Source organism: Stigmatopora nigra, chromosome 16, assembly GCF_051989575.1.
Source record: "Stigmatopora nigra isolate UIUO_SnigA chromosome 16, RoL_Snig_1.1, whole genome shotgun sequence".
Taxonomy (NCBI): domain Eukaryota; kingdom Metazoa; phylum Chordata; class Actinopteri; order Syngnathiformes; family Syngnathidae; genus Stigmatopora; species Stigmatopora nigra.
Window position 1 is genome coordinate 8,758,163 of NC_135523.1, and position 13,358 is coordinate 8,771,520.

Sequence of the window (13,358 nt, forward strand, 5' to 3'; positions counted from 1 at the left end):
TGAGTTTTACTCTTGCTGTTATTTTACATGAACTTTCTACCTGATTTTTTTTCTTGCTGTTGTGCATTTTTCTCATCTGAAGTGCTTTGAAAATAAAACGTATTATTTTTACGTAATTTTTTGGACTATAAATCGCACTTGAGTATGTCTGGTCAGCCAAAAAATATACAAGAAAAACATATTTTAAAGCAGAAAAATACACAAGAATCTCTTGAGTATTCGTCAAAGGCCGAGCCTAAATAGTTGGCTCTATGGCCGAGTAGATTGCGCGGTAGCCTCACAGTTCTGAGGTCCGGGGTTCAATCCCAGTTTGATTCCGACCTTCCTGTGTTAAGTTTGCATGTCTTCCCAGGCTTGAGTGGGATTTCTCCAGTTTCTGCCAACATCCCAAAGCATGCATGGTAGGCTGGTTGAACTCTCAAAATTTTCCCTAGGTGAAGATGTCAGGGTGAATGATTGTCCGCCTCCTTATGGCCTGCAATTGATTGACCACCAATTCAGGGAACGTTCACAGTTGGCTGGGATAGTCTCCAACACTTCCATGACCCAAGTGATGATAAGTGGTATGGAATGAATGTCTTTTTATTGTTAATTGTAATTAAAAATTTTTGGCCCAACCAGTTGATTGCATGGTAAAATCTGTGAAACATATTTGGATAATGCAAGGGTTTCAATAGTTTTTAATTTTAGTCCACCTTTTTTTTTATTCCATTTAATCTTGAAATTTCATTTTTCCTTCACTGAATACATTTTTGCCACCCCACTACAATTCCTATCTTGATGTTTTTAGTTGTTTTTATTTTATTTATACTTTAATGACGCTTTATTTTAGTTTCTTAGGGCTTCAGGTCAAAAAATAAGGAAATGGTCATATAATTGTTGACATTGCACTTATTACTGGATATTAGAACATATTAGAACATGCAAACTCCACACAGGTGGACGGTGAGTGGTGGAGTTGGGAGATTCAATCCACTTCTATAATCTATTTTTATGCTTTTATAATTTCACAAGTGATGCAATCACACTTTTTCTCTCTTTACCAACTGGGTACTAAGCCACAAATGTAGTATGCCTACCTAGAAATGTCTTTCCACAAAGCGAACATTCAAGCAACCCTTCCACATTGGCAATGAATGCAAATGATTCGATCCAAGAAACATTGAATCCTCTGTTTTCTCAGTTAGTTTTCTCTTTTCCCCTTGGCAACCCTTGCCTCATCACACAGTCGTAGATTTGTTTACAACAGCAATGTGCCTAGCAGGACGGGCCTGCTGATAGAAACGTATGTCGCAGGATATGAAGCAAATCTTCATTGACAGAAATATGTGTGTCATGTTCGTCCTCCTTATACAAAAAAATATATTTCTCTCCCTCATTTTCAAACATTTGAGAAACGCTCCAGGGAGCCACACGGGCAGGGCTTCAGGACCTATGGTAGTTGACTGACGTTTTAGAGTGTTCAAACTGCCTCCCACACATGTTTTGGGGATGTGGGAGGAAACCAGAGTAACCAGAGAAAACCCACACAGGCCTGGGGAGAACATCCAAACTCCACACAGGAAGGTCAGAGCCAACCGAGGATTGAAACCGCAATATCAGAACTATGAGACGGACATATCAACCACCCTTCCATTAAGCCACCTAGAATACATATATAGTATGTTTTAAATAAAAATGACTGTTGATAATGCAGAGCTGCCAACTTCTGTCGACCCCATTTCAGGAGTACCCTTGTCCCATTTACGGAGTTTATCAGAAGTGAATACGATTCACGCAAAATCGATATGAGCTGATATCGCACAAGACAAATTATTCGTCAGGACTTGTAACTCGCATGATTCACAATGTACTCCTGTTACCAAATTCTTCAGGTTTACAGTGCATTTGAATCAAGATGGCGGAAGTTATGGCGATAGTATGAATTTCTGAAATGGTTGCTTAAAAAAAAATGTAAGTGACAATTTTTGGGGATTTCCTGGAGTTCAGGGGGATTGGCCGGAGTCCCGGAGTTTGCGTTGCATTTCTGGGTAAACTCCTGAGATTCTGGAGTGGTTGGTAGCTCTAATAATGCAAAGCTGCTAGGAGTGGATGGTCTGACACACAATTTGTACAAGGGTTTACCAGGTTTGTGTGTTGTTAGGGCATATTGGACGTGACAGTGGAAGGAGAAGTGTCTTACTGCCAGGGTCACTGTGCCCTTCAAATTACAGCGACATGTAAAAAGTATCCTGAAACCTTAGCAACTGATTTTGAAAGAATGTTTGTGTTTGTGGATGTGCGGGTGTGCATGGATTTGTCCAAAAATATGTCCTAAATGTATTATTGAGAAAATATACCTCCTAATATCTAATCTAATGTAGCTCACATATAGCTGTATAATAACTTGGATAAACTATTTAGATTCACTTGGGAGATTTTAGGCTGATGGAAATATATACCACCTATGATCCAGATAGATTGCTTTCATACAGCCCAATATAGAAAGTCTTCCAGTAAGTAAGCAGTGGACACACACATACGCACTTACAAATAACCATACAACCAACACTTGCACATAGATGCACAAACACTTGTTATTGATCTCCAGCTTAGCGCATGCCAGCAGGTAGCCTAAATTGCTGGTTATTCTGAGGAATTGCTTTCAGTAACCACAAATACACACACACACTCACACAAATGCAACACAATTGTTTCCAGTGAAAAATCCACACAGTTAAGAAACATCACTTGCTCTTCACAGATCAAAGGATGTGATGGTCAATATCACGCACATGTACATAAATGCAGGATACAACATTTTTATTGCGGACTTAACAGGATGAAAAACTTGGATTTTTAATATGAAAAAATGGAAAATTTGTGAGATTTGGCATTGATAAATTGACAACTTTCTACGTCTTGATTTTACTTTCATTCTCCTTTTAAATAAATAAACAATCCAAGTTGCTGTGTTTATTCCTTTATTTTTCAAATTCACTTTTGGAAAAACACGCATATTTTTCAGTTAATTTAGAAAACTAGTCAATCCTTTTTATTGTTTCCTTCCTCAAAAACAAACCTAGGCTTGTGAATCAATAATTAGAAGAATTGAGTGCACTCTGCCTGTTTCAACACCCATTCCCACTGTTTTATTACATCAGCGAACATTAGCATATCCAGCTAGGTTTAGGAATTAGATTTTTTTTCAGAGCAATACAAATTCAATGTGTAAAAGAAACATTCATTAGAAGAGAACATTTCTCATAAAAGTCACTCAAGCAGGAAACGACATGACGAGCATTCATTGAAGCATGCATTCACTTTCAGCTTGCCCACCTTTCCTTTTATTGTGTATAATATTTGCAGACTTTTACTTTTCCATAATTGGCCTCTCTTTTTTGAAATATGAATCGTATTAAGTTTTTTTTTTTTTTTAACGGCCCAGGTCTCTAACCTTGTGAGAGGTCATAAGTCCAATATAATTATTACGCATAACTGTGGCATTTGAGGGACTTACAGGAGATGGTATGCATATACAAGCTATAAATTAAAAGTTTCTCTCTCTAAGTGCAATGTTGACTGGATCAATATGTTGAACTGCACATTCGAAAACATTCCAGTTAAAGACTTTATTTAGACCTAGCCCTGTTGACTTCCTCTTGCTCAACCTTGATTCTGGATGCATTCAAAGAACATACAAGCCTTTCAATGCTGCCAGGTGGCATTGAAAAGTGGTATGGTGACATTTAAAAGCAAAAAACAATTACAAATAACAACATATTGACAGTTATGAAAGACTATGACATTATTTGAATGGTGAGCGCCTTTAATCTGAACATCAAGATAATAAATTTTGAGTTATTAAAGTCATACTGTCACTGTTATGCAAACTATTGTAATTTGAAAGGCCATTTTCTCTCTCTACTTGAGTCTTTTTCACTCCCAATTTGTGCAAGATATCCACCACGCAGGAGTTTTTGAGATTTTTTTTCCATCTCAGTTTTTAGGGGAGGAGCTTGTAATTAAATTTTAAATTATTGCATATTTTACTCAAGCAGTGAAAACAAAGACTTTTTTTCATTTGAATGTAGCTCCTTCAAAAGAAAACAATTACTGTTGAATTTTGAAAACGTGTGAAGAAAAAATTGCATTCAAAAATTAGTCTGTGTAAAGACTTTAAACTGAAGTGGAGCTTCATTATAACTCAAATTTAAATAACTTAAATTTGTAAATACTGCGGCTTGAGCAATAAAATAGTCAGTGGAGGTGTGATTGTGAGCCTGAGTGGTTTTCCATTTCATTGTCCCCCGAGATTGGCTGACAGCTATAATTTACGGTGCCTGTGGTTGGCTGGAGAAGGCCCCAGCGCCCCGACGATCCTTGTGAGGAAAAGCGGTACAGTAGATGAATGAATGGATGTTGGCAACTCAACCATTTTTCTTACTGTGTGGTTAGAATGAGAAAGATGGCCACAGTATTAAGTACATGCATGATTATATTTTATTCTTTGATAGTTTATGCACACAAGTTTAGTGCTCTTATTTTATGTTAATATCTTTGAAAAAGAGATGCATAAGTGTTTGGCGCCTGCAGTGCTGTATTCCCAATGAGTGTTTTTTTTAACTGGTAATTGAACATAATTAGGGCAAGCTGTTGTATAAACGTGAGTTTCCAACAAGTGTATAATAAATACTCAGTGTGGGTGATACTTTGTGGTTTGCTGTCTACAAACTCATGCAAGATGGTGTTATTTTTGTTTGTTTTTTATTCTCCTCATTCATAATTCTTCAATACCAATTTTTCTTTATTTAATTTTTTTTGTATTAAAGGGCTTTACACAAATAAAGTCCACTAACTAATAAATCTTTGTGTGGGCCAAGCATTAATTCACTAAGCTTCTATCTTGCTTTACTCAATAGTACAACTGCACAGTCAATGACCTTGTACTTCAAGTCATGTGCTATTGTATTGTATATGTTAGAGGTGGCCACTTGATTTTGAATAGCAAGGAGAATTGCAGCTGGTTACAGCTGGAGCCTAACCCAACTAACTAACAGGAGGCAGGGAAAACCCAGAAGTCCTTATCAGCCACTTGCAGGGCACACATGCACAAACGGTGCAAAAGAGAAGCTTTTCACTCAACCTAGAATGCATGTTTTAGGAAGGTGGAAGGTAATCGGAGTACTTTGAGGAAATCCACTGAAACATGCACAGAAACTTCACAAATGAAGGCCTGAATTTGGTAGTGAACCCTTCATCTCAGAACTTCAAGGTAACAAGTGAGCCACCATGCTGCCATTATTAAATCCTGATTCAGGGTCAAAATGTCAGTGTATTTTCTTGGGCTAGGGTTCTAAGCTGACATATGTGTGTGTATTTGAGTCTGGGAACAACGCTTGTTCGTCTATGTAATATAATGGAAGTTACACAGAAGTTATTACTTCCTATCAAGATTTTCTAGCATATTTATGTTTGTTTTCTAAAGTGTAGAGCAAGTTTTCAGTTAATGAAGTTTGAAAGTACTTTAAAAATGCAAAAATAATTAGTAGTTCTTTTCAAAAGTTAGCAGCTCAGATTAAAAACATGGAAACTTTTTATATACTGTCATTCCTCACCACTTTGCAGCTTCAACATTTGCAGCATTGTATTTTTTTTATATCAAGTACAATAAAAAGTTCATAAAATGTCAAAATTCACACTGAAACTGGAAAGCAGAAGACATTTCCCTTAAGAAAATGGCGAAAGACAAGAGAATGTCACTCAACTCCGCGCCGAAAAAGAAAAATGGCGGGCAGTGGGCGGTGACCATCACTTTAATTTGAAAATAGAGCTCTCTGAGTGGACTTGATGATCGGGAGTCTCGGTGAGGGTGGATTTTTTTTCAGAGATGCGAGCCCCGGGCGACCTTACGGCAGATGCCATTGTGCATATTTGAAAATAGAGCGAGAAGTTTAATTTCCCCCAAAACAATAATGGCAATAATGATGAAGAACGTGGTTTTAGTGCTTTCAAAAATCTCAAGAAATGTTCTATGGCATGCAGTTTGCAACAACGGGTCCTGGAGATTGATGGCAACATGGTGGTCTTGACAGTTTCATGTCCTTGTACAAAGCATATTAGTACAAAAAAAGAAACAGCGGTCACAACTCCCCATCAACATATGCTGTGCGCCGAAAACCTCTCGCAAAAATTCCCCTATGGCGCCCCTTGAAGATTCCATTGGTGATCCAATGCCTCTTGAATCTGACGAAAAAGACTTGGACTAAAGCTCCCAATAATCAGTTTATTATTTTTTAAATTGAGCAGAGAGTAACTATTTTCACTGTGAGTACATTATTTAAAGTATTTAGAATGGTTTTATATATAAATTATATTTAGATATTAATACATTACATTCTTTTCATATGCTCATAGCTGTAATATTTAATAAATACACTTCTTGATAATTGTACTTGTGTACTTGTATTTCTGTATAGGCGCAAAAACATGTACCGTATTTTCACGATTATAAGGCGCACCGCATTATACGGCACACCCTCAATGAATGACAGTTTTTCCATATATAAGGCGCACTGTATTATAAGGCACACTGTATTATAAGGTACACTGTATTATAAGGCGCACTGTCTATTTTGGAGAAAATTTAAGACTTAAGTGCGCCTTATAGTCGTGAAAATACGGTAATTGCTATTGACTTAAAGGTATGAATCACTCACTACACAGTCACCTCTAGAGCCGGCCATTGTTGGGGTTTGGATTTTTTTTGTATAAAATCTTGCAGTGGAGGAGGAGTTATATGATGGAAGATTTTTTAAACTAAGATGGCATCTGCATATTTAACAGTATTGTTTCAGTTCAGGCATTTTGTTTTTTTAATATCCGACAGTGATGGTTTTTCGTTTTTGGTTTTCAGTTTTTTTCCATATATAAGTCGCACTGGATTATAAGTCGCACTGTCTATTTTGGAGAAAATTTAAGACTTTTAAGCGTGCCTTATAGTCGTGAAAATACGGTCGTATTCATTCCCCTACCCTCCCGCCTACCCTTGAAGAGGTTGAGAGGGTTGCTGGTGCCTGACCCAGGTGACTTCGGGGGAAAAGCAGACTATACCCTGGACTGGTCGCCAGTCAGTCATAGGGAAAACAGAGAGACAAACGACCATTGCACTCCCAATCATACCGCCACCAGCAGGAAACAAACTTGCACCTGCCTGCTCCGAAGTCAGGGTTAGTGAACCTCTTCACCACGAGGCGACGTAACATGTAGTATGTTAGTAATAATAGGTGTGATCCTACTTCATGTTTTTTTTATTATCGTGGCCATGTCTGGTCTACATTATCCGTGATATTCGAGAGATTACTGTCTATTTTTGAAGAATGTCTTACAAAGAGCAGGATTTGATGTTTATTATAGCTACCATCAAACCCAAGTGCAATTTTTGTATGCTACGTATATATACTTGTCAAAAATACCACAATAGACTAAGGCCACGACCTTTGAAGCCGCAAAATGGCGAGGGATGAGAGTAATAATATTCTGTTCTTAAACGATATTTTTTTAAAACTGTTTAAAGTCGTGTTTTTATCGGAAAGGTTACTCCGAGATTGCATGTTAAAAGGCGAGTTGTTTTTTCGCTTAGATCGCGGTCACACCCACATTCATACACACACTTTACCCCGAGTTTTCAGAAATACTGATCTACGATAGCCTATGTATCCACAGTCGTATGTGTTCACTTAGCCAGGCACAGCTGCTAGCACCATTACTAAGATTTCCTGTGCACACGTCTGTCTATCTGCCCCCTCAACACGCACACAAACATGCAGACGCACATCTTACGACCAGAACCAAATTGGTTTGAGCAAGACATATTTTATACACGTCAGTGTTACTTTGATGTTCAGGTGCGTTCCTGTTATATATGCCACAGGTTGTCCTCTGTCTAATGCATATTACAGCCTTAAAAAGTGTATGACTCATTTTTCAAATGGAAAAAAGTAAGGAAGGAAATCATAACTTTAAGTGTCTGCACAAAAGGAAGGCATGTTTGCATTTAACATTAATGAAACAAACGAAAGACTAATGCTGTCTGTGTTTATCATTTCTGCAAAGCACTTTAAAATTGAGGCCTTAATTTTTGTGACAGACTGTTCAATCAGGGTTTTTTTGAGGGCATTGTAAATGGCATTCTCTTGCTAAAATTTTTTGCTTGCTTCACCTGACCCACATATCTTGTGTGCATATGCGTGTGTGTGCGTGTGTGTATATGTGTGAGTGTGTTTGAGTGTGAGTGTCGCTTTTTTGCTTGGAAGGTTGTAAATGTAATCTTAGACACATGTTACTTGGCCTGATGTCTTTCAGATTGATTCGATTCCTATTAGCATATCTCCTGACAAAACACCGGAGAATTCTGTAAAAGGTTTTGGACCTCATGTATACGTAAACAGTTAGGTAACTTAAAAAAAAGATTGAAAGAGGACAAACGGTACTGACAAGCGCGAGCACTTGTTTCTATCTTTCTTTTTGTCAAATCTGTTGACTGAAAATCACTTTCTTCATATTTTAACAGTCGTCCCAACTGCCATTAGCCCCCATCTGTTTCTTAGAATTCTACCAAGTATGTGTAGCTGTGACAAAACGATTCACTTAGTTATACTAATATTATTTCTGTCTTGTATAGAGGAATAGCCTACATGCAGTACGATACATTCAACATACCAATATAATGTCTTTTATAATCTTCATTGCGATTGGAAATTTAAATCTGTGTGCTGTGAACTCCTGTTTCCTTCCCAATATTGATAAAGGAAAAAAAAACAATACTAGACATTTCTTGCCTTTGTCTAGATTGTTGTGGCTAAAATGCTTTATATTTAGTTTATATTTGTCAATTTCTTTTAACAGCAAACTGGTTTGGCTTGAACCAACAGCACCTCTACAGGAAGTGGTCATGTAAGGTACTTAGAGGGAAAAAAACATTTTTATCATCTCCATTGCAGCGAAAAGAATATTGTTCAATAAACTCAGAAAAATGCCTAACATATTTAAAATGTATTTGATATATAAAAGTGGAGAAAAATGCAAATAAATGTCCAATTGGCAAGAGACATCAATGCTGTTGCTAGTTTATAAAATCAAATATGAGCATCCCAAATTGCTTGAATCTATCAGTGTGTGTGCGCTCTCTACAAACAGCCAACAAATATAGTCTTTAGTACAAGTGAATTCACTTCCTTACTTCCCCCTAAATCATTATTTAAACCTTTTGGAAATAAAACCATTGTTTCCAAATGTTCAGGTCCTGGCTAATAATAATTCAAGGCCGTTTTGTACCATTGTATGTCTACCTAAAAAAAAAAGATCGCAGAAATGTATCAGCCAATCGAAGGTCATTTCTTGTTCATGTTCTTTACTCAAGCTTGAACAGATATAACTCACCACAACTTGCCCAGGATAGTGGGAGTACCATAGAAGTTTTGTGTGTGTGTGTGTGTGTGTGTGTGTGTGTGTGTGTGTGTTTGTGTTTGTGTTTGTGTGTGTGTGTGTGTGTGTGTGTGTGTGTGTGTGTTTGTGTGTGTGTGTGTGTGTGTGTGTTTGTGTGTGTGTGTGTGTGTGTGTGTGTGACAGAGTGTGTTTGAAAATGAAAAGTCACATAAAAGTAGTTAAAAGAAGGATAGAGAATATCCAACAACAAGAGACCTAGTAACCAAAGAGTGGGTGACAGAATGGGATAGCAAGACGGATGTAGCTGGGTAGGAGGCAATCGGAATAAGAATATATATGCGATGGACAGTGTGGTGAGACAAAGCAGGTTGCTGTCACTTTAAAAATGACTGTAATAAAAGTGACCGTCGGAAGATGGATCTGGTGATTTTGGCTTGCTAATCAGTCATCTGTGAAGAAGCGCACGGCCCAGATTCAGCAATTGCCTGACACTTCTTGATTGATGCCTGTGCTTTGTATATATAGTACATATATATATTTTTACAGTTGAGAGTTGAACTCTCGTCAACACCATTTGTCTAATATTGCTTTGCTGTAGTAATTTAACTGAGGTTGATATGAAAAAATTGCCCAATGCAAAAGTGCCTAACAATCAAGGATGACAGGAAGTGTGTGACTTCAAACCTCCTTTTAGCCCTGTGACACGGGAAAAAATATATAATGACCCTGCGGCTGAATCTCATATCACCTCATCTCTCCTTCTCTCTCTCACACACGCACAGACAGATTGCCTGCAATAATAATAATAACCCCACAGACAACAGATTCAGCCACCTCCCACCCATCCCCTTACCCCCTCCACCTCCCACATACAATCAAACAAAGCCTCTTTCTTACCTTGCGCATGACCAATCCTTCCATCTCTCCCCCCCAACAACAACCACCTCCACACCCCATTTTTTTAAGTCTTCCACCATGCTATCTAGGTATGCTCTTTCCCACTTAACAGCGAAACCTCACACTTCTCCAGACCATCCCAAAGCCTACAATGTGGCATTCATCCACACACACGCCCTAAATAAATGCAGTCCTGGTTTGTCGTTTTCCCATCTATCCCCTGTCTCTCCTTCTCTCTCCCCCTCTCTCCTGGCTGGTGCTGGTGAAATATCAGGACAAACGGATTCCAGCTTCTTTTTTTTTCTCCCCCTCTGGCTCAGAGGGGTTGTTCAGTGCTATTTGGCCCTGGGGTGCATTTCAACGCTTCTGATGTGAGAGAGGGACCATGAAAGAAATAGAATGACAGACAGAGAGAGAAAGAGAGAGGCAGCCTGCAAGGGTCACACAGTGGCTTTGAAAACAGCTTGGATTTTGAGCAGCGTTGAACCAGCAACCTACTTCTTACTCTGTACATGTTGCAACTTATAAAGGCCTTCACATGATCAGAATTGGAAATGGGGATGACTGACAAGCACAGGGGCATCTTGGATTCACATTCAGCACCTGATATAAACAAAATGTGTGGGTGCGATGGTTATACCTTATCAAATAGATTTACACCTATAACCTAGTACTTGATTCACCTATTTAAGAAAATGTGTGTATATAACTATATCACATTTCCAGTCTTATCTACATCAATATTTGTATTTTTTTTTTTTATTAAGCCAGATTTCTATTTAAAAAATACTAATGCAATATAAAAATCCAATGGTGACTGCTGTTTTGATCATTTTCTGTTCACACACATTTTTCAAGATGTCAAATTTGACTGTAAAAATACTGTCATTTATTATTCTTTCTCCTTTGGAAATATGGATTTAATGTGGCTTTAGATTTTTTTTACTTGCTATTCTTTAAAAAAGTGAATGAAGAATCGAGGTCAGAAGACAAAAAAAATGCACAGCTCGGAGAAAGACACAGCTTTCAGAACAAATCACTGATGAACTGCACTGTGTGCAATGGTTGAGACATTTTGTTTGGAAGAAATAGCATTTAATTGAAGGGTGAAGTCAGTTATGCAATCAAGGAGAATGTCTGCAAATAAACCCAAATTGAAAACATAACAGGGTTCATTTTAATGTGTGTGTGTGGGGGGTGTGGGGGGGGGGGGGGGGGCTTTGCTGCTTCCACCACGGTTATTATTTTTTCCATTCAAAAATGAAACTAATAATAATAGTAATAATAATGATAATAATACTAAACTACTGTTTTTCTTAGAAAAATAATCATACTAAATATAAAAAATATACAAAAATATAAAATATTATTGATGTGTTGTATATATAATATAATAATACAATATAAACATGTTTTCAACAAATGAGTGAACCCTAACCCTGTACATTTTGTGAGCTATTAGTGTTCAAATGTTTCATCTGTATCAGTTTTATCAACTAACACTTAGTTATTGTTACCCGAATGATAGCTTGAACTCAGGTGATTTGGTTCAATAATGACAGCCACTCAAAATGTAGATGAACAGTCCTCGAGTGATTTTAAACGCTGCAGTGACACCAACAAGTGTTTCGACATACCACTGCTTACATCATCTATTTGTTTTGTTTACATTTTCTCGCAGCTAATTTACATAAATATCTTTTTTTGTATCTTTTTTTTTATTTGACAATAGTTTGGGCTATCGACAGTGGGTCACCTCGCAGGTAGGCAGTTTTGCAGGCTAAAACTTATCAGGTGGTTTTCACTAACTAGACTAATGTCAATACCATATTGAGATTTTGATATACTTGTATTAGTAAATTCATTGGAGAAAATGTTTTAAAAAAACAGACAAAATGATGCTGGGATATCAATATGTTGACATCAAATTGACTTCCTGCTACTGACCAGCTTATTTGGACCATTGAGGTGTCCAGCTGAGTGTTAAGGAAGAGAGAAAGAGCAAAAGAGGGGTAGGGGGGCTGTCCTGAGGGGTGCATAGATGAATGGATGATGGGGTGGGAAAAGTGCAAGGGTGACAGTCCCCCAGAGAGACGCTGAGATCTAAAAGGACCTCTCGGACCCCAAATTGACATGTTCAAGCTTGTGAGTTGTCATGAAGGAAGCACTCTAATAAGCCGTGTGACAATCTATAGGATCTTACTTCCATAAAAGAGGGCCTCTTTTTTATTGCTATGTTACAGTATTCATGTATATACTTTTTCCTTATTATATGTTCTAATAAGGCCGGCCTATTAATTTTCAATTGTGGCTTTTTATTTCTTGCACTGAACAGATATGTTGCAGGTGCCATTGTTCTCATGCATTTACTGCCATGTTACGGCTCTATAAGTGCATGTGCCTGAGTGATAATCAATGGGATTGGCTGTGGAAGTGAATGAGTGTGCTGGGGCATCACACAGGGGCGTTTGGGGGGTCCTTCTTTTTTTTATATTCCCTCCCCCATCCTCCTCTAGTTCATATATGAAGGACAGTGACCGGATCCGTGTCTATTAAAAAGGGATCAACAATGAAAAAGATGGCAAGAGCAAAGGGCCAAGTGGGAGGAGGCCGACGTGAAGCTGAAAAGAAATCGCAGTCTACTCTGGATTTTCTTGCGCGTGTGGATATCCTCTCTTGAGGGGAGGCACACAAGAAAAAATCAGGAGGGGGGCGACCTCTGCTGAGTGACCCCGACGCCTTCTACCCACTTCCTGCATGACGCCAACATGGCAGCCTTCCTTACTCGCTAGGATGAGCCAGGTTAAGGCCATTGATTTTGCTCTTATAAAATAAACAGTGTGGAACTGCTTGAAGAAACCATTCTAGAGAACCCCCCCACCCCATCTTCTGAATCTCAACCCCTTCCTCTCCTGCCTCCAGAGCCTAAACAGCTGTGGTCCCATGTAAATATTACATGACTGGCACCTCATTTTACAACCAGCACCTCCCATCCCACAATCCCAACTCACACACACACACACGCAAATCTGTAT